The sequence below is a fragment of the Myotis lucifugus genome, unplaced genomic scaffold, assembly GCF_000147115.1.
Source record: "Myotis lucifugus unplaced genomic scaffold, Myoluc2.0 scaffold_57, whole genome shotgun sequence".
NCBI lineage: Eukaryota > Metazoa > Chordata > Mammalia > Chiroptera > Vespertilionidae > Myotis > Myotis lucifugus.
The window spans coordinates 3,837,495-3,855,993 of NW_005871105.1; the positions used below are offsets into that span (position 1 = coordinate 3,837,495).

Here is an 18,499-nt window from a genome sequence, read left to right on the forward strand (position 1 = left end):
TTTTCCAGGGCTATAGTATACATTTTTTCAAACTTAAAAGTCAATTGCTTTATATAATCCTCATTCACTCCCTTCCCCTATTAAAAGAAGACAATCTATTTCTGTGATTTACAAGGCATACTAGTAATTACTATTTTATTTCCTCTTTGAATTCTCTTGCCCTTCTAACCTTCTTGAGGTTTGCTGAAGGTCAAGCTATGTGGATATTTGCTTCCATTGATTAGAGTCGAATAACCAGTGGGTGGTAAAGCTGAGTGAAGTTCAGAAAATTGCAGGGCCGAACACAAGTCAGAGATGCAAGGTACACAGATTTGTGGAACAGCAGGGGCCTGTGTAATTTAACATGACCTTTTTGGTTTTCTATGAGGGAGTGTATTATTCATTGACAATTAGGGGGATTTAGTATGAACTGTGTGCGGTTTATTGAGTCTGAAATTTTATATTGAATGTCTTGGCCTGATTTCCTAGCAGCTACAAAGTTTGCTATCAAGAGATACTTGGATTTTTGTTCCTAAGGAAATTATCTAGAACCTAATCTCCTTTATTTTTTCTGCTCTCTCCCCCACTGCTAACACTTCTACCATGGGAAGAGCCCACTTAAGAAATAATTTCCTGAAGATTAAAACTCCTTCAAAGGTGTCTTAGTATTTAACATTTATAATGAAAGAGTTCTTCCCTTTTGTTTCAAGAAAGATCACAGCTAAAAAAAACTAAATAGCAAAGGCTGTTTTAAAAAAAAGAAGAGCAATGCATACACATTTAGATTTTTTTTTCTTTTCTAAGAAGGTGGATCATATATCTTGTTAATTTATGCCTATAGGATAAAATTATTTATTATGAATCAAAATTTACCTTAACTATAATTAAAAGATTATTACCTTTTAGGGTTCTCTCTCTGTGAATGGCTATTTTTTTTTAATCAGTATGGCACATCTTCTCAATCTAAGTTGAATGGCTATTTTTTATTTGGCTAATGTCAACAGTCTTACTGTAGTTATTTTTCCTGTGTATATTCTCAAGCTCTTTGGTACTATAACTCTTGACTTCAGGGAAAAATATTTTACCATTTGAACTTTGTATATGCTCAAGCATTAATTGCAATCATTTCCTATACTTTTATTGTGAAAATAAATCAGGATTCCCTAAAGGCTACTTATTCCTTTCCAAAAAGTGTAAGATTAGGTACACAGAGTAACTGAGAGAAGTCATTTGGCCACATTTATCACAAATGTCTCTCTTTTCTATTGTGCAGTCAGAAAAAGTATGAGGCCGTGGTGTTGAACCATTCAAAGAAAGACTGTGTTTGATGTATTAAGAAGCTTAGAGAAGTGGGAAATCATTTTTCCTTTTATTGATGCTTTTGGAATTAAAACCAAAAGAACTACAGTTGTGATATAAATCATGTTGGAAATGAAATTCTGTAAAATAAATTAATCTTTAAAGGTGTTCAAATAATGTTATAATTTATTGACAGTATTAAGTTAGCATATGCTAAAGAATTAGATAGACTCTCCAGCAATAAATTAAATGAGAGTTTGAATTATAGATCAGGATTTTGTTAATGTTATCTGACCTTTATTATATTTTTATTTCTAATATTAAACAAAAGGATAGCAAAACACTCGGAATTCCAGTGTTTTATTTCAGTTTAAACTTGCCATTAAGAAATTAGGAACTAACCAGAAGTTTGGATCTAGAAAAGTATAAATTTTTTTTCCCAGCAGAAACAAAAGTGTTCTTTTTCAAGGTCAAATTATTAGTATAGTCATTTCAATTGGTCACTCTAGTTACATTTTATATGTTAAAATTTAAATGAAAAATATAATCTTGAGTTAGAAAACTCTAGTAATAATTTTACAGACTGTATCTAAGTTTATACCTTTTTAAAAACAATTTAAGTAAATCAAATGGAATTTTAAGTAACACAATGGAATACTACTCAGTGTAAAAAAAATAAGGAAATCTTACCATTTGTAACACCATGGATGGACATGGAGAGTGTTAAGTGAAATAAGCAGTCAGAGAAAGACAAATACCATATGATTTCACTCATATGTGGAAAAATAAACTAACAAACAAAATAGAAATAGATTCACAGATACAGAGAACAGATTGACAGCTGTCAAGAGGGGAGTGGTAGAGGGCTGGGTAAAATAGGTTAAGGGATTAAACAGAAAAAACAAAACAAACAAAAAACAGCCTCATATGGTGATTACCAAAGGGAAAGGGGGATGGAGGTAGGTAGGAGAGGGTAAAAAGAGGTAAATGGTGAGGAAGAAGACTTGAGTTGGGGTACTGAGACTAATCAACGTGACTGGGCACTTGCCTCCCACTGCCTTCAGCTCTGGGAGGATAGAGGTATTCATAGAATACTACAGATATATGTAGACCACCCTAGCTAATCCCAATAGTTAGAGGCAATGCATTTTAGCGTATAAAACTCTCAATCTGAGTCTAGCAAAATAAGTAGATATAAGAAAAAGCAATGTTTTCAAAGAGAGGGTGGAAACAAAGAGACACTGAAAATACACAAAGGCAGAAAGATGAGGCATGAGTATTTAAGAAAGTGCAGTAGCTTGGTTTTGCTGAAATTTAAACAGTAAAGCATTGAATGGTAGCACATTCAGCTAGAAAGGGAGGCAGGCAGATCATGGAAAGCCTTTTAACAAAGTTTGGTTTTACCTTGTAGACAATGAAAGGCTAATACATGGTTTTAAGCAAGGGAGTAAAAAAGTTTAGTTGTATAGTTTGGATAAAATAAAATAAAACATATGTGAAGGTTTGAGGAAGACATATGCAAAGTCAAGAAACCACAAAATGAATCATTTGAAGCAGTCCAGGCAAGAAAAAATGAGGGTCTGAACCACAACAGTGAAAAGAGGCAAGAAATGAGAGATCAATTAAACACATGCTTAGGAGGTAGAATTAGCAGAATTTAGCATGACAATCTAGTGGCTGTGGGAAATAAATATTATAACTTTTGATTTTTTATCTTATAACATAAAAAATAGGCTTTTCTTACATTTAATATGTGGGTTGATAGTACATGTAAATAAAACCTAAATTACCCTTTCTGCTTCCACTATCTCATCCCCAACTCATTCATTAATCCTCTGTAGTCTACCTTATTCTCTCATCACTCTAATAAAATTACCATCAATAATGTCCTTTTCTCTGTGAATCTCATCCTGCTCAACTTCTCTGTGGTATTTGATTCTTCTCTCATTATAGACTCTCCTCTTGACTTATGATATGATTTTCTTTGGCTTTCCTCTTACTAAGTTTTCTCAGTCCTATTTATTGCTTTATATTTTTGCTAAAATGTTGACCTCCCTGCCCTTCTCTCCCATTAATCCCTCCCCTACATACACCTCAATACAAACACTTTAAAGAGTTGATCACTGTCCTGAAGAATCCTATTAACCAGTTCATTGAACAATACTATACATAATGCTGCAAACACATTTATAGAACTTGAAGTGACCAGATATAAATTACTATACAAAGCATTATAGTACATCAAGAGTTTAAGAAAGCACATGATGGAAGATTCAGTTGTTAAGGTAATTCATTAAGGTAGAGCTATCAGAGGAGCTGTGTTGAAGAAGCTCTCTGATCTATTAACTTGGAAAAGATGATCATTTTCTCTCATTCTGAGTGCTAACAAAAACAATTCAGCAAGCTGCCTCAGTAATCAATCCCGTGTGTTTAATGATCCTTCAGCTATTTTAATTCAGTCATCCATGAAATAATGAAAAATATACCTGGTTAAGTTCAAAGTCATAGGTTTTACCATCACTTTGTACATGATCCACATCATGACCAATTAAATAAAATTTGCTTAGCTTTTATCAAATGCTGGAATAGATAGACTTGAAGATGGCTGAATATTCTTTCTATAAATGACTTCTTAATGTGCTCAAAACTACCCTATGAGTGGTTTTGCTTCTTTGTTTTTTCCAGGCTCCAGTCTTAGTGTCATAACCATCAAGAGTTGGTGTCACACAGAGTTGGTTCACATCCCTACGTGACCTTTTGTTAGCAGTGCAGCCTTCTGTTTTACTTGATCTAGACTTCATTTCCTCATAAGTATGTTACAAGCAATTACATATGCATACAATAATTAGAATATTGTTGTGAGACTCCATGAGGTGATTTGTGTGAAAGAGCCTGACCTAAAGAGGGTATTCACTAAATGTGAAACCTTCCCTTTCTCTCATTTCCATGACAAATTGAGACCATTTTTTTGGTCTGTTTTACCTTTCATTTATACAGCAAATAAAAGCATTACTTAAAAAAAAAAGTTAAAATCAGGTTGTGGTTGTTTTTTTTATGTTCCCTGCTTTCCCCTCTTGCCCTACTCCACCCAACCCTGGCCCTACCCTAGGCATCCCATACTATTGTCTGTGTCCATGGGTTATGCATATATGCATATAAATTCTTTGGTTGATCTCTTCCTGTCACTCTCACCCCCCTTCCTTCTGAGATCTGTCATTCTGTTCCATGCATCCATGCCTCTGGACCTATTTTGTTTGTCAGTTTATTTTGTTCATTAGATTCCACATATAAGTGAGATCACGTGATATTTGTCTTTCTCTAACTGGCTTCTTTCACTTAGCATAATAATCTCCAGATTCATCCATGCTGTTGGAAAAGATAAGAGCTCCTACTTTTTTACAGCTAGTAATATTCCACTATGTAAATATACTACCACTTTTTTTTTTTTTTGCTTTTTAAAGAAAATATGTTTTTATTGATTTCAGAAAGAGGAAGGGAGAGGGAGAGAAGGATAGAAACATCAATGATGAGAGAAAATCTTTGATCAACTGCCTCTTGCACAGTCGCCAGTGGGGATCCAGCCCGCAACCCAGGCATGTGCCCTGACTGGAAATCGAATCATGACCTCTTGGTTCATGGCTTGACTCTCAATCATTGAGCCACTGGCCAGCCTACCAGGGCTTTTTTATCCACTCATCTACTGATGGGTACTTGAGCTGTTTCCAGATCTTAGCTTTGGTAAATAATGCTGCTATAAACATAGGGGTGCATATAATCTTTCTGATTGGTGTTTCAAGATTCTTAGGATATAGTCCCACAAGTGGAATCACTGGGTCAAATGGCAGTTTTATTTTTCATTTTTTGAGGAAACTCCATACTGCTTTCCATAATGGTTGAACCAGTCTGCAGTCCCACCAGCAGTGTTCTAGGGTTCCCTTTTCTCCACATCCTCACCAGCACTTGTTGTTTGTTGATACACTGATGCTAGCCATTCTGGCAGGTGTGAGGTGATATCTCATTGTAGGTTTAATTTGCATCTCTCTGATAATTAGTGACATTAAGCAGTTTTTCATAAGTCCATTGGCCATCTGTATGTCCTCTTTGGAGAAGTATCTATACAGGCCCTTTGCCCATTTTTTTCATTGGATTTTCTTTCTGGTGTTGAGTTGTATGAGTTCTTTGTATATTTTGCAAATTAACCCCTCATCAGATGTATCATTGGTGAATATGTTCTCCCATACAGTGAATTCCCTTTTCATTTTGTTGGTGGTTTCTTTTGCTGTGCAGAAGCTCTTTAGTTTGATGTAGTCCAATTTGTTTATTTTTCTCCTTTGTTTCACTTGCCCCAGGAGATATATTGGTGAAAATACTGCTACGTGAGATGTCTGAGATTTTACTGCCTATGTTTTCTTCTAGGATTTTTATGGTTTCACGACTTACATTTAAGTCTTTTATCAATTTTGAGTTTATTCTTGTGTATGGTGTAAGTTGGTGGTCTAGTTTCATTTTTTTTTTGCATGTACCTGTCCAATTTTCCCAATACCAATTATTGAAGAGACTATCTTTACTCCATTGTATGCTCTTGACTCCTTTGCCAAATATTAATTTATTATACTGGCATGGGTAGATTTCTGGGGTCTCTTTTTGTTCCATTGGACTATATGTTTGTTCTTATGCCAGTATCAGGCTGTTTTGATTTTAATGACTTTGTATTATAGTTTGATATTTGGTATTGTGATCCCTCCAACTTTGTTCTTCTTTTTCAAGATTGCTGAGGGTATTCAAGGTCTTTTTTGGTTCCATATACATTTTTGGAATATTTGTTCTAGATCTGTGAAATATGCCATTGGTATTTTAATAGGTTGTGTTGAATTTGTAGATTGCTTTTGTTAGTATGGACATTTTAGTGATGTTAATACTTCCAATCCATGAACACAGTATATACTTCCACTTGTTTGTATCTTCCTCTATTTCCTTTTTCAATGTTCTATAGTTTTCTAAAAAAGGTCTTTTACTTCCTTGGTCAAGGTTATTCCCTGTTTGTTTGTATTTTTTGTTTTTGTTTTTTCGATGATAAATGGGATTTTTTTTTAGTTTCTCTTTCTGAGAGTTCATTAATGGTGTATAAAAATGCCATCAATTTCTGGATCTTCATTTTGTATTCTACTTTGCCAAATTTATCTATTAAATCTAGCAGTTTTTGGTGGAGTCTTTAGGGTTTCTATGTATAATAGCATGTCATCTGCAAATAGTGACAGCTTTAATTTCTCCTTTCCAATTTGGAGGCCTTTTATTTCTTCTTGTCTGATTGCTGTGGCTAGGACTTCCAGTACAATGTTGAATAAGAGTGGTGTGGCTCAGTTGGTTTCCTACAGCTTATTCCCATGCACCAAAAGGTCGCTGGTTTTATTCCTGTTCAGGGCACATGCCTGGGTTGCGGGCTCAATCCCCAGTACAGTGTGTGTAGGAGGCAACCACTCAATGTCTCTCTCTCTCTCTCTCTCTCCATCTCTCTCTCCATCTCTCTCTTTCTTTCTATCTCTTCCTCTCTCTCTCTAAAATCAATAAAAACATATATTTTTTAAAAGAGTGGTGAAAGTAGACATCCCTGTCTTGTTCCTGATCTTAAGGAAAACACTTTTAGTTATTCTCATTAAGTATGATGTTGGCTGTAGGTTTGTCATATATGGCCTTTATTATGTTGAGGTATGATCCCTCTATTCCCACTTTGCTGAGAGTTTTTATCATAAATGGGTGCTGTATTTTGTCAAATGCCTTTTCTGTGTCTATTGATATGATCATGTTATTTCTATCCTTTGTTTTCCTTTGTTTTGTTTATGTGATGTATCACATTTATTTATTTGAAAATATTGCGCCAGCCTTGCATCCCTGGAATAAATCCCATTTGGTGTATGATCTTTTTAATATATTGCTGGATCCAGTTTGCTAATATTTTGTGGACCAGTGGCCCGTTGCACAAAGATTCACACATAGGCTTTCCTTCCCCTGGCTGCCAGCACCAGTTTTCCTCCGGCACCTGAGACCCAGGCCTTTGATCTGGCCGCAGCAGCGAGGCTTGGCTTCTCCACTCTGGCTCCTCCCAGACCTTCCTTTTTTTTTTCCAGCTCCTCAAGCAGAGCCCAGGCCCCCAGCCCCTCCTTGAGCAGAGTCCAGCACCAGCGGGAAGCTTGGCTTTCTCTGTAGCCGGAAGCAACCCAAAGCCTCCTGCTCACTCCAGCTCCGTGGCTGCCGCCATCTTCAATCGTCTTCAGTATTCACTCCACACCTGTGTATGCAAATTAACCTCCATCTTTGTTGGGCTAATTTGCATAGTCACTCTGATTGGCTGGTGGGTATAGTGGAGTGGCAGAGTGATGGTTAATTTGCATGTTTCTCTTTTATTAGTGTAGATGATTCTAGCATATGTATTCATGAGGAATATTGGCCTGTAATTTTCTTTCTTTGTAGTGTCTTTATCTGGTTTTGAAATTGTTTCCAAATTGTTGGCTTTATGAATGTACAGCAATATGCCTTACACCTCGCTTTAGCATACTGTGTTTGAAATTCCCAAGAAAACTTAAAAACATATATCTTCTGTTGAACACATTGTATGCTATCACTTTAAGACTTATGATAGAAATAATTATAAAGATATTGCCAATCTATCAATATGATGACTCCGCACTCTTTTCTGCTACTTATTCTTTCCTATTTTATTTTTAAAGAATATTATATGGTTCTTTTTACTATAGAGAAGGTAATGAAAATTAGAAACCCAGGTAGGAAAATGTGCAAGAAAAATTATACAAATGGGAATTGGGTGGACATTAAAATTTGGGGGAGGGAGGAATGTTATGGCAGTCCACATAAAATAGTTATGTTACCAGATAAAATAGTTAAGTTACCAGAATATCTCTAACACCTAGTAAGAATAAGATGTTATGGAGAAGGCTTAAAAATCAGTAGCCACTGAGGAGTTCTAAGGTAGGTCAAGGTTAATTCAATGATAAAATGTAGTGCTTCTTGGGGAAAAAAATTAATGTACTTTTTTGTCCACTAAAAAATGGCTATTTAGAATTCACTACAGAAATGGAGATGTCCATTTTTCCTAGGAGGAGAGAAATAAATGGATTTGTAGGCGATCAATATTGCTTGAAGAGCAGAAGAAACATTAACTTATAAAACCTAGTTCACTTGGGATTCATTCTAAAGGTAAAGAAAGTGGCAAATGTTAGGGGAAATCTCTATCGGCTATATTTCACTTCTCCCTGTAAATTAGGATGGGACCTAATCTACAAAAAATTAATGTAACCATATTTAAAAAGAACTTTAAAAATCATAATGAAGATAGTGTTACTTTTATTTTCAGCGTCTTCCAGAAATGTGCTAGAATTTTTTTTTCTCTGACTCATTTTTATCTCACAGTTTTCAGTTGTATGTCTCCTTCAGCAATTTCTAAATTTTTAACGTTAAGATTGTTTTGCATTTAAGATGCTTTGGCAAGGATTGTAATGAGAATTTTAAATCCATGCAAAATCTCTTGAAGTTTTAAATGAGGCCATCAAAGAGAACATACACCAGATGGAACCAGTGATTGATCCAAAGCCTGGAGTCTTGCTTTTAATTTTTTGTTTCCCAGCGAGGAGAAATTTTGCCAAATATCCTCTCTTCCTATAGTTAAAATCGAGGCACTATACTTTAGGTATGCTACAGAATGGAAAGGAAAAATCTTATGCCACATCCTGATCAAGAAACAGGGCACTCTAAAGAGAATGTGGAGGTGTCCAGTTGGGGTTCCTGTTTTGTACTCGTGCTTGTTTCATTTTTCACTACTGTGTTTAAGCTCTACTTACTGATTGACTAAAACCACATAAAAACACTTTTACAGATTGAATTGTGTGCCCCCAAAGTCATATGTTGAAGCCCTGATCTCCACAGTGATTATATTTGGAGACCAGTCTTTTAAGAAAGTCATTCAGGTTAAATGAGTTCATAATGTGGGGCCCTCATCCAATAGGACTTGCCTCCTGGTAAGAAGAGAAAGAGACACAGAAATCACTCTCTCTTCACATGCACCCAGAGGAAAGGCCAGGTGAAGACACAGTGAGAAGTAAGCTGTCTGCAAGCCAGGAAGAGGAGCATCACAACAAACAACCTGCTGGCACCATGACCTTGGACTTCTTGCTACGGCGGTCTGAGCATACTAATACAGAGATTCTCAGCCAACACCATACGGCCACGCCTTCCCCAAATTCTTGGTCCATAAGGATTGTGACCCTTGTTTGAGGTAAATAAATTTGGTATGATTTGTTACACAACAATAGATTATTAGGAACTGGCCTTGAGGCATTGTATCAGGGTGTATGCATAACTATACAACAAGTGCTATACTGGTTATATATCAAATTCTATGAGCTAAGACAGTGATGGCGAACCTATGACACGCATGTCACAGGTGACACGCGAACTCATTTTTTGGTTGATTTTTCTTTGTTAAATGGCATTTAAATATATAAAATAAATATCAAAAATATAAGTATTTGTTTTACTATGGCTGCAAATATCAAAAAAATTCTATATGTGACACGGCACCAGAGTTAAGTTAGGGTTTTTCAAAATGCTGACACACCGAGCTCAAAAGGTTCGCCATCACTGAGCTAGGAAGTCAGCAAAAGGAGGGCTGAAGGTTTTTGAACTGGAAATTTAAAAATATTAAATAGCCCTAGCTGGTTTGGCTCAGTGGATAGAGTGTTGGCCCACGGACTGAAGGGTCCTAGGTTCAATTCTGGGCAAGGGCACATACCTTGTTTGCAGGCTCAATCACCGACCTTGGTCGGGGAGCTTTCAGGAGGCAACCAATTGATGTGTCTCTCTCACATCGATGTTTCTCTCTCTGTCTCTCCCCCTCCCTTCCTCTCTAAAAATCAATGAAAAAAGTATCCTCAGGAGCATTAACCACAACAAAAATAATTTTCAATAATTGACAAATAGAGACCTAGGCTGACAAAAGCCTAGATGGGTTCAAACTAGGAGAAATTTGTCCTCCAAATTTCACAGGTTGAAGCCCTGATCTCCCATGTGACTTTACTAGGGGCAGAGCCATTACAAATGTGAGTAAGGTTAAATGAGGTCATAAAGGTGGAGCCCTGATCCATTTGAACTGATGCCATTATAAGAAGTGGAAGAGAAACCAGAGCACTGTCTCTGCCCAGTGAGGAGATGCTGAGAAGGCATTTGTCTGCAGGCCAGGAAGAGGACCCTCAATTGAATCTGACCAAGCTGGCACCCTGATCTCAAACTTACAGCTTCCAGAACTGTGAGAAAATACATTTCTTTCATTGAAACCACCCATTCTATGGCATTTTGTTACTGCAAACTGAGCTTACTAATACAGGTGACTGCACACTTTTTCAGGACTTAATTAGAATGGTAGATATGGAGAAAAATACACATATGTGCATTTGTCTGGGCCACACATTAGTGTATGAGCAAACTCGAGGCAGGAGTTCTGTTCACTGAAGATCCCCAGCACATAGACCATGGCCTTTTCCTAGGCCATACTAATTACTAAAGGAGGAGGGAAAGGAAGGAAAGAGGGGTTAAAAAACTGAAAATTTTCAATGATATGAAAACTCATACCCTCTAGTAGAATCTCTAAGAGAGCCCAGAGATAGGAACCTTCCAGAGAGAAAGGGTAGAACAGATCAAGTAATAAAATGAGATCAAGTAATAAAATACTGCCAAAATGGAGAAAGCCTCTGTGAATTATTGAGTTAACTAAGTGTCAGCAGTATGCAAAAGGCTGGTTTGATTTTTTGCATGTGCTTTAGGCCACTCATTCTCAAACCTTCGTTCCTACTCAGTATTCCTTCATAATTATTCAGCGCTGGTATTGCTTTCCAGTCTCCAACAGCTCTTTCTCTGCTGACTTCAGTGTTACTCCATAGGCTTCCCTGCAGTCACTGTTCAATTCCTAAATGTTAATCCACGTCTAGTCTTGGAAATTTTAAATGCAAAGAGTGTAAATAAGTGCACCTCGCGGAAGTCATTTTAAGAGTTTAAAACTTTTTAAAGGCCAACCACATCCAAAATAATCATTAATAAGAAAAAAGCCATTAATTGTACATCAAAGTATTCCAAAGGCAATGCAAAGCAGGAAGTGAAAAATAAGCAGAAAAAGTTCAAATCCAACATCTTCAGTACATTTTCCTTTGCCTTTGTAATTGTAAGCATTCATTTGCAATAAATGGATTCTTTGGTGAACTTACTATACACCCAGTTTTCACCTGGCCTTTTTCCTGTGATCAAATACCAAGTTGGGGAGATAGGTCAGGCCAACTCTGATGCCCACGGCTCTTCTCCTCTAATTCTATAATTCTAGGGCAGATTTGGACTTGTCAGTTTGAGTCTTTAGGGTTTAATTGGGGGGGGGGGAATTGAACTGGAACTTCAATTTCCTTACAACTGAATATTATTCTGTAGCGGTTTGCTATTTCGGTTTGCTATTTTAATCTTATGCATAACTTGAGCAGTCATATTCTACAGTTTCCCCCCAAAGGGAATTCATTTTTTATTGAGATGGGACTATATTTCCAAATCTATTTTTTATAATTTTCCTACTGGATCTGTTATTAGATCTCTGCAGCAGTGGAACCTCTTGGAATGTGGATTATGTGTGAGGGACGTATACTTACTTGCAACTATGACCCAATTTCAAACGTGTGGTAAGAGTTGAGTTGAGCTCTGCTTGCAGAATAAACTGGCATATTGCGGTGTCTTAACCAGAAGCCACATAATAATGCTGTGGTAGAGACAAACCCTAAGAGAAACTAGGATTGAATCATGAGTGATGAGAGGTGAAGACATTATTTTCTAGCTAGAAGGCAAAATGCCTGTGTTAAGAGAAGTGACATCTATCTTATTACCCTCCCTAACTATTTGTAGAGATAGGAGGACAGACCATCTGACAACTCATGCTCAAAAGCAACTTCAAATAAAACTGAAGAGCGCAGGCTATAAATATTGACTGATTGGAATGAATGAAAGAGGTGTGTAATTGGATCAAGTGAAAAGATTTTTTTCTTGCACAACTGGACTAGATATAACTATCACATGATTTGCCACAAATCACCCACTGAAATCAATACATTGCTTAGCAAGTTGTATGCTGTATCAACTGATTCAGATGTAGCATTTAGGATTTTCTAATACAGAGTATGAAATATAATGTAACCTGATAGATGGAATGATGATCAATTCAACGTTTAGTCTCTGACAAATATTTCACATGGAACCTACTCATGTTCTTGGGGATTTTGAAAATAGAGTTGTCTTGACATCTCTAATGCATCCATGTTTTAGTTTCTGGAAGGAAATAGCTTCTGATGACTCCACATTGATTTAGTTTGTCTCTACAGTACTGACACGCTAATTTGACAGTGAGTGATTCCTTTGGGAGTTTACGGCCCCAGACTTTGGTTAGTCTGGCTTCAACTGGACTTCTTACATTGCATTCAGCGTGTAGGTATTCCCGTATTTCTCTGCACCTGACAGGTCAATGCTGCTCACTCACACTACATCTTCACTCCTCATCCCCTATTCCCTGACAACCTGTGAATAATGAGTGAGTCTTCACTGGGTGATTGCTTTGTAAAGAGAAATGAATAATTTATTTTATAATCATGGTCATCTATCAGACTATGCATTTTTCCCTAATAAGTGATTTTGCTATGTTTGCCTAAATCTTTATGCTGAATTTTTCATGAGTTGGATGAGTGCTTTCCAGCATCTGTTTATAAAGTCAACTAACATTTTTTTTTCCTGATGAAATGAAACCTTGGGAGATGAGTGCAGAATAACTGGGTTTTTAGAAAGATATGTTACCTTTCAGAATGGGGACTCTCTGCCTGATGATTTCACTGTTTTCAAATGTTTCGCTTAAATGATCACATGCTGTTCAGCGTATTGTGCATCATTTGCACACTTCTTGAAAAACCAATTAGTACTTAGTGCTTGGAAAGATGGGAATGTTGGGAGCTGAGTACTTATATTCAAGATGGTACTCATTAAAAATATTCAAGTATTTTCAATGAGTAACATCTGAAGGTCTGAACACTAAAATCCCCTATTTAAAAGTCAAGCTTCAAACCTTAAGAAACAAGCTAATATGTCTGAGAATATTAAAAGCATAAAAGTATATTTTATTCTCTGAGTGATTACTACTGAGGAAATGGAAGATTATATAGGAGAAAATACAGCACAGAGACAGAAATTTTAAATAATTATTTATAAAATAAGACACAACTTATACATTTCTAAGGAGGTGTTAATATTGTAAAAAATCATCTGCATAGTAATTTGCAGTTTCAAAAGTACCTTTACATGATTATAATGTTTAATATATTTTTAAATAATTGGAAGTTTATAATTTTAACCTATTTAAAAAACATATTCAACCTAAAGTACATTTAACTTTTAGAAACTTAGTAGAAACAAAAAAAAGATAAATGCATTTAGTTCTTCGGTTCATATGCAAATGAGAATTATATTTGGTAAATGTGTTTTGCTTTTGATGTATAATAATCATTTTGACTTCTTTCATTTTAAAAAAATATAGGATCTTTGGTACTCAAGTAATTGTATTACAATTGAGTTTTTGACTAAAATGTGAAGATGTAAAGAGAAGAGATCATATCTTATTTAAGTTTATATCACCCGTGCCCAGCAAAGTGTTTGGCACATATTAGGCATGGAACTAACTTTGCATGCATGTTTGTCAATGGCAAATCAATAGAAATATATTTTTCCACTACCAATAAAATAGTGAAAATGCTGACTTAAGAACTAGGTTGTGGCAAGGCTTAGTCCAAAATGGATTGGATTTAAGGAAAATGTGGGTCAAACTTAATGCAAATATTAATGGTCAGAACTTAAAATTAGACCTTGCTCTTAGTAAAAACATTAGAGTTTAGCTTAGAAAATGATAATATATGAAATTTGTATAGTGTTGTATAATTTAGTAAACAAGTTTATATTATCTTATTTGCTCCTCGTTCCTGGGATTTAGATCATAATATTTAATTTTACTCTATTTAATTGAAGGATAGCAGAGATACAGGAAAGTGCATAAAGAACTCTTGTCTTAAGAGTACAGCATAATTTTTTACATATGTATGGGCCTGAGTAAATCACACCAACATAAGATAAAGATATAAAACATTTCCAGAATCCCATAAGCTTTCCACTATTCTTCATCTATTATCATATGTCAGTTCTGCCCGTTATTGTACTTGATACAGCTAGAATCATAAAATAAATATGTCTTTGTGTGTGACTACTATGGGTCAGTATAACATCTATAAACTTCATTCATGTTATAACATGTACCCGAGTTGGCAATTTTGCAATGTGGCACAGATTCCATTGTATAAATATACCAATGGAATATTTATCCTTTCTCCTGTTGATGTTGTTTGCAGTTTTGTGTTATTTTTAATAAAACTTTGAAAATTTTGTACATATATATTTGTTGACATATGTACTCATTTGTCTTTATTGTAACTGGGAGTAACATTACTTAGCCATACGTTACACATATGCATAGAAGATGCAAAACATTTTTTAAGTGGTTATTCAATTTATACTCCTACCAGCAACAACATATGTTTCATATCCTCCAAATTCTTGCCACTGTTCATATTGTCCTTTTAAATTTTAACCATCAGGTGGATATATAGTAATATTTTATTGTAGATTATTCTCATTTTTAAAATGAGAAAACTAAATTTAGAGGAATTACATGGCTTTCCAATAATTTCTTATATATTAGAAGTTATGACCCCTATCTTGGTTTCATGGGTCTATATTTATTTCTTTGCTTTTTCTATTACACAATGCTAATGTTTTTCCTTTCTTCTCCCCTTCCTTCTGTCTTTTAATTTTGATTACAAACATGCAGAAAAGTAGAGAGGCATATAAGAAATATCCGTATACCCATAACTTAGATTTAACAATAATTTACACTTTGGCATATTTATGTCGTTTTTGCTAAAAATTAAAAAATATATTCACCATGACATTTCACCCTTAACTATTTCATTATGCACTTCTAAAAATTGGTGCCAATTACATGCCATCATTAAACAAAAGAACCAGGAATACTTGTTTTTTAAAGTCTAAATATTATAGAACATGGCATAGCTAAACATTTCCTTATTTATATATTTAACATTTATTAAAACTCTACAATGTGTTTAGATACTGGGTACAGTGCAAGATAGTGGATATATACCAAAATACCAAAAACGTCATCTTAAAAAATAAAAATACCCAGAGAGGAAGTGCTCAACTAAGTATAAAGTATATATGAAAAATGCAAGTGATATTGAGGGGGGGAAAGAGTAAATTAAAGAACGTGACTTGGTCTTTGGATTACTATTAACTATACAGTCTTTTTCTCACATATAATTTCCATTCTCAGTAGAAGCTGATTAACCTTTTATTTCTACTATGATTACTAATGGGTGGAACACCAGATCAAAGGAGTCTGCATTCATTCTGAACAGAAAATCAAATGAAGCACACACACTGTCCTCAGTGCAAAACTGCATGAGATTGTTCTTGTTGCTCCAATTAATATTTGAGTTTGTTTAAATATTCATGGCATGAGGAGAGCAAATATGTGCAATAAAAGTTTCTTGTATTTTTTTGGTATCTATTTCCCATAAAAGTTTGGGCCACTAAGTGTGTGGGCCCAGTACTACCAATATAGCACAGAGCTGACAGCTGGTTTGAGATTGCTGCCATTTTTAAACCCCCATGAGTCTTGAAACTATTAACTACCACTTATTACTGCTCAATGACTTTGGGGCATTTAGAGTTGCCCAACCATTACCTTAAAAAGGAAAAAAAAAATCAAAGATTCCTACCTGCTGGAAAGGTTTCTGCTGAATAGAAGAGGAGAATGAAAATAATTTCTTCTAAGAAGGAATTGCTCATGGCCATTTGGACCTTCTCTTGATTGCACATCTGCCAGCCAGCTCTGTAAAGTATCGCCATCTCAGTTCCCTCAACATTTGCTCTAGAGGCTGTACCAGGAGCAGAACAAGGTCCAGCTGGCCCACCAGAGGAAGTGAGTGGTCAGTGGAAGGCCATGAAGAGAGCGGGCCCTTATATGAGTTCACGTAATGCCAGTCAGATCCATGTTGGAAATTATTTCCAGAGCTGGAGACAAGTCCAGAAAGCAATCGTTTTGCTTACGAGAGTCATTGATTGTCTCTGGTGTTCAGTATGTTGGTGAAAATTATGGCTCTTTTGTTGGATTGGTTGGGGTTGAGGGAGGACAGGGTGTCAGAATATGATCTTCAGTAGAAATAAAAACAAACAAAAGTTTGGAAGTACAACTTCTACATCATAACTAAAATCCAAACATTTAAAACACACCACTTCAGTCCGGCTGGTGTGGCTCAGTGGTAGTAGAACAGATGGACTAAATCAACTTCCTCAGAAGCAGAACCTGAGATGAGGATTCCCGTGCAAATGATTCCTAGAAGAAGCTGGTAAAAAAAAAAAAAAAAAAAAAAAAAAGCTGGAGAAGTAACAAGGGTGTGGTATCAGGCCAAGTGTAGATTATAGATAGCTTCAGTCTGATCACTTAAAAGTTACCACATTTAAGTGAGCACCAACCTATGAACCAGGAGGTCATGGTTCAATTCCTGGTCAGGGCACTTGCCCGGGTTGCAGGCTCCATCCCCAGGAGAGGGTGTGCAGGAGGCAGCCAACCAACAATTCTCTCTCATCATTGATGTTTCTATCTCTCTCTCCCTCTCTGAAATCAATAAAAATATATAAAAAAAATAAAATAAAAAATAAAAGTTACCACACCTCACAAAATAGGACTAGAGGCATGGATACAAGGAACAGACTGACAGATCTCAGAGTGCAGGGTTATGGGGGGGAGGGGGACTAGAAGAGATTAGCCAAAGAACATATATGCATATATGCATATATGCATGACCCATGGACACAGACAACAATCTGGTGAAGAATGGGAGAGGGGAGGGGGCACAACTATAATAATGTCAACATTGGGGTGGGGGAGAGAAAAAGTTACCACACCTTGGAGTTCTCCTGACTTGAAAAAAGGTAGCAGAAGCTTAATAATCCAATGTTTATGGGGAAGAAGAGAAAGGAAAGACACAATGTGTAGCTCTTCTGGCTCTCCACAGCCAATGGCTTCCGGTATCTAACAGCAGTCCTCTGAAAAAGAGCTGTGGGCACTTGCTGTTGGAAAAGAAAACCCACCAAATACAAGGGACTCTGAGTGGAACACTGACATTATTCACTTAGACCAGCCGTGGGCAAACTACGGCCCGCTTGAAATGAATAAAACTAAAAAAAAAAAAAGACCATACCCTTTTATGTAATGATGTTTACTTTGAATTTATATTAGTTCACACAAACACTCCATCCATGCTTTTGTTCCGGCCCTCCGGTCCAGTTTAAGAACCCATTGTGGCCCTCGAGTCAAAAAGTTTGCCCACCCCTGACTTAGACCCACCTCTTGTACCATTCAGATTCACTTGCATCTCACATTAAATTTACTTCATCCTGTTATGGATTAAATTATTTGTGATCCACCACTTAGTAATTTGAATAGAGCAAGATAAAGAATTGTTATTATAATAGGGGATTAGGGTAGCAAAGGAGTAGCTAGTAGAAAGCAAAGAAAATTCTAAGTAATATAAGAATGCCAAAAATAAAGAAAAACCACTACCCGCAAGGCTGAGATAGAGCCCCAAGGAAAAATCTTACTTTATATAAATCCATGAGTATTTGGGAACAGATAAGTGAGAACTAGGCACATTTAGAAAATGTTAAAGTTATTGTTTTGTTAAATGAGATATAAGTATTAATTTTTAAATAGGTGAGAAAGTAGAAAAACAAACAGGAAGACAAATTAAAATATGAGATTAAAAAATTGCAAATATATGATAATTATAAATTTACATTGATTTAAAGTTGAAAAGCTCTGTTGTTAAACTGTATTTAAAAAATCTGGCTACATGCTCTTCACAAAACATACAGTTAAAACATAGAATATGCAAAGCTTGAAAGTTAAGGAATGGAAAAGTGTATATCAAACCACATGATGTTGCTCTGCTGACATCAGATAAAACACTTTAAGTCTAAAAACTTCATTGGAGTCTCTAAATAACAGTAA

General features: G+C 35.8%; 1 long non-coding RNA gene across 1 annotated transcript in view; it reads right to left on the bottom strand.

Moving 5' to 3' along the window:
* The window catches only part of LOC111826150, a 34,891-nt gene extending 18,080 nt beyond the window's left edge, over positions 1-16,811 (bottom strand). Inside the window, exon 1 of the long non-coding RNA XR_002829403.1 lies at positions 16,206-16,811. This is a non-coding gene — a long non-coding RNA (uncharacterized LOC111826150). The remainder of the gene's footprint in view (positions 1-16,205) is intronic.
* Positions 16,812-18,499: the final 1,688 nt, after the last annotated feature.